Genomic DNA, 4,448 nt, shown 5'->3' on the forward strand with positions numbered 1-4,448 from the left:
TTTGAAATTTAAAAAATAACAACCTAAGTAAAACAACCCAAACAAATAAAACAATTTAAAATTTAAAAAATAACAACCTAAGTAAAACAACCCAAACTTAAAATTTGAAAATAACAACCTAAGCAAATAATAATTTATAATTTATAAATATAAATCAAAAAATTTCTAGTGACGACACGTAAGCAAAAAAACTCCCAGACTCAACGTATGAGCGCCACGTCAGCAAATGAGCTTCCCATTTGTATACTATAAAGAAAAGATAAAGATAAAGATATAAAAACAACTATTATAAAAATAATATATTACTCTTTTTAAGAGTTGTCTTTGATTTTATTTTAAACTTCACTTCTTAAGTGTTGTCTAAAATTTTTAATAATTCTTAAAATAACAAAAATAACCCAAACGACAAGGCTTACTATTTTGCGGAGAAAAAGGGAGAAAAGAAGAGTCTCTCGTTCCTAGCAAAACCCCAACCCTAACGAAACCCCTAACCCCAATCCATTCCAAATGATTCATTCCTCTCTGGTTCTTCAATCCATTCGATGATGACGCGCGTTCCTTTATTGAGCTTCGATCTCAATCTCTGCTCAGGAATGAGCTTCGATCGTTGAGCTTCGATCTTCTCTGCTTGCGAATGAGCTTCGATCCTCTGCTCCTCTTCTTATTGAGCTTCGATTCTCTGCTCGTTGAGCTTCTATCTCTGCTAATTGAGCTTCGATCCTCTACTCCTCTTCTCATTGAGCTTCGATCCTCTCTGCTCGTGTTCATCACCGCCGGTTACTGTTCGATTATCACTGCTCGCGTTTTTTGTGAGATTCTCGTTTTTGGCATTCTTCTGCAGGTACTAATGATTCTACCGTTCCTTCTCTATTCTATTTTAGCACTTTTTTGTGTTTTGAATCCTAATTTTTGGTTAAACTTGTTGCTATGTGCATTAATTTTAAACTTGTTCTACTCTACTCTCACTGCTCCAAAAGCCGGTCAAATCACAAACCTAACAGAAACTCTGCAATAGCCGGCAGCAGAAGCGATTGCTTCCGTCACCGTCGTCGTTGTATAGATCGAACAGCACTAGCTTCACAATCGGCATCATTGCTAAGACCACGGAATTGCGAAAACCTTGGCAACTGGAATGGGAGACGTCGAATAAGGGGCTGAAAAAGTGGTCCGGAGACGGCAAAAATCGTGTTCCTCTCTTTTTGCATTCATCACAGTCAGTATGATGCTGCCTCTTTCCTTTCGCTTTTTTTGTTTTAGTATTTTTGGTGATTTGATCCCTAATTGTAATACTGGTGATACTGTTGTTGTTGCTATTTGCAATGATAACTTGGTCTCATCCTCAAAGCTCGTGATGCTTTCTTTGTGTTTCTGCAGGTACTGATTTATTAGGAATATGCCCCATTACTTAATTGCTGCTAGTGGCTTTACTAAATTATATTATTTAAGTAAAATCACCAAAATTAATTAATTCATTCATTAATTATAAGATAATTTTGATGATAATTGTGATAGGTGCTATTAGATTGATTCTTTGGACACTTTGGCTCTACTCGGTGATCGTGACCGCTTTGCCACTTCCATTGAATGGATTGGTAAAAATATTCGCTTTGATATTGTGAGTGAATGGCTAAGCAGCTGAATTTCAAGTTTCTGTACTCAATTTGGAGTTAAGGATGAATTTAATTACTTTTTGGTCGGTTACAGAACAAAACTGTTTCTTTGTTTGAGACGACAATCAGAGTTCTTGGAGGATTGCTTTCGGCTCATCTTATAGTCAATGATTACGCTACGGTATCTGTTATATACATTATTATATACCTGCATTTTTGTATTTTGATAATAGTCTAGTGATTCTAACATTTGAGCACAGGTGAAAATGAAGTTATCCATTAATCATTATGTTTCAATTGGACATAGTTGAAAAACTGTTGATTCAAATGTGTTGGTTTACAGGGATGCGATGATTGGTGCCGTTCCAAGCTATGAGGAGCCGTATATTAAAGTTCCAAGGGTCTTAAGTATGGACTAAAAACTTTGTAAAGGTACTTGATTTGATACAAGGAAACAAGACTATGGTTTTGTACTCTGCATTTCTTGGTTCTTTTTATTGGAAAATGATCTAGCTCTTAATCTATATAACATTCATTTTTGTCATCATGAGTTTGTGTCCTGCCATTAGTCTCATTCTTATAAAACAATCATCTGTGTCCTTCATTCACAGCTGGTGATCACCACTTTAGTTCTCAGAAGGCAAGAGTTATAGCAGTTGATGCTAAAACTACCCAAGACACTAAACTATGTTTTTTTTTTGGAGCATTTGATTGTTTTCGATAAGTTGAAGGTTTTGTTTTCAATTTTCTAATCTCCAAAAAGAAAGAAACATTCTAGATATGTCCTATGTGCCAATATATACTATTGATTATGAATATGAATAGTTGATACTACGTCCAATGCATTAATCCATTAATCTATGCCTCAGCTCAGGGAATCTTAATAAGGACCTTAGCAAACCATTTATTGATAAGTGAGTATTTGATCCAGCCCGTATATATATATTTTTATATGTTATGTATTATTGTGAATAGTTTAGAATTATTTTTCTATTTAATTATGTTTTTGAGGTACTTAATTATATTTGAAATTTTATTGATTAGTTCAATTTAATTTATTTATACGCATGAGTGTCAATTTGTCATGCTTTTGATTGTTTCTTAATGCTCTTCAAATTTATGTGCAGTTCATTGAAGGTGGAGCAGAGGCTGAAATAAACTCATAGTGAAGTTGACTCGGTGAAAGACCTGAATGAATCAATCCTTCTTCAGGTATATAAAAAAGATAATTTTGACATAATAGATGGTGAAAAGCAGATATGTGTGAACTTCTCAGTATGCTAACTATATTTTGGAAATTAAATTTGAATAATGAATACATCTAATATTTAGTACAGAGACAGTCGAGCAACTTGCCTGTGTTTTTCCTGCTCATCTCAGTTGTTCATTTCTGTGTTTTTCAATGTTGATATAAGATTGTTGCTTTATTCGTACAAAGTGACACCATGCTTTGGTTAAATAACCAGGATGAAGAACATGAAAACAAAGGAAAAGATGAGAGCTGTGAAGCTGCTGAAAGCGGTGCATCTGAAAGGGAAGATGCAACTGACGAGGTAATGGTTAGCTTCTGGTTCTTTTTTCTTCTGCAAAAAAACCTTGAATATACCGAGTTATTATGAAGTTTAAATTTGTAATATATCTCTTTGTTAGTTAGCTCCATATTTATATAGAAGTTAGTTTAGTTAGTGGCAAGAATAGAAGATTGAGATCTCTCTTTGCACATAGCAGAATCTTGAAGCTTCTTCTCTGTTTTCTATTCTCTCCTCACACATCAGCTCTGTTTTCTATTATTATAATTTTTTAGTTTTAATGATAAGTTACTTATTTTTTTGTTGTGTATTATTTGCAGATTTAGCATATGGGACAAGTCAAGCATGGATATAAAATATGCAAGTAGATTGACATCTTTTTTACAAATATTACTATTTTGTTATGACAATTATTGTTAGATAAGAATTTTATTATTTTGTCGAGAATTATTGATGAATATGTATTTGAAATACTAATTGAACATTTTAATATCTATTTTAATTTTTACTTTATTATTAGTTATTTTGTCTCTTTTATAAATTTTTTCTGTTGTGCATAAATTTATTTATTAATTAAAATAATTACATATGTATGAACAAAAAATTTTATTGTAAATTTTATTTTTTTTGTATTTTTATTACAAAAATAACTTTTATTTTTGCTCAAAAGGCAACTCTCTTATTAGTTGCATATTTTGAATATTAGACAACACTTGTATGGTTGCATATCCAAAAGAAAAAGCAACACTTGTATAGGTTGCATATCCAAAAGAAAAGGCAACACTTCAAAGAATTGCAAATTCAAATTTATAAGCAACTCGTAAAAGGGTTGTATTTTATTGCAAATAGACAACACTTTTTAGTAGTGGCCAAAATATAAGAGAAAAGACAACACTGCAAAAGTGTTGTCTCAAACACACCTTTGAAGTGTTGTTGTTTTTCAACCAAAGGCAACACTTACCAGGTGTTGTCCTCAAAAGCGTTGCTTTTGAAGCAAAAAAGTGTTGCCTTGATCTAAGGCAACGGCTGCATATGCAACGCCACCCAAAAACGTTGTCTTAGGTCAAAAAGTGTTGCCATAGATCAAAAGCAACCTTTTATCAGCCTTTAGACAACACTTATTAAATGTTGCCTCAACTTAAAAATGTTGTAGTGAGGGCCAATATTTTTATTAAAATTTGGCCAGTACTTAATCAGTAAAAGAGAAATGAATAATCTCATGTCATTAGATGAAATTTCATACCATTAAAAATATTAATGATAGTTAATTGATTACTACAAATCATAAAAATGGTCCCCTAACATTTCT

At 32.5% G+C, this 4,448-nt stretch overlaps 1 long non-coding RNA gene across 10 annotated transcripts; it reads left to right on the forward strand.

Moving 5' to 3' along the window:
• Positions 1-344: 344 nt before the first annotated feature.
• On the forward strand, positions 345-3,658 carry LOC148575402 (uncharacterized). 10 transcript variants are annotated; one of them, XR_015904959.1, is made up of 9 exons: positions 398-841; positions 978-1,217; positions 1,346-1,374; positions 1,513-1,615; positions 1,705-1,791; positions 1,954-2,042; positions 2,738-2,822; positions 3,077-3,163; positions 3,460-3,658. It is a non-coding gene; the product is annotated as an uncharacterized LOC148575402 (long non-coding RNA). The 10 variants fall into 10 exon arrangements; XR_015904960.1 differs by having other exon boundaries at positions 978-1,213; XR_015904954.1 differs by having other exon boundaries at positions 345-841; positions 978-1,374.
• The last annotated feature ends 790 nt before the right edge of the window (positions 3,659-4,448 follow it).

Source organism: Arachis ipaensis, chromosome B2 (assembly GCF_059453495.1).
Source record: "Arachis ipaensis isolate K30076 ecotype BB chromosome B2, ASM5945349v1, whole genome shotgun sequence".
Classification (NCBI taxonomy): Eukaryota; Viridiplantae; Streptophyta; class Magnoliopsida; order Fabales; family Fabaceae; genus Arachis; species Arachis ipaensis.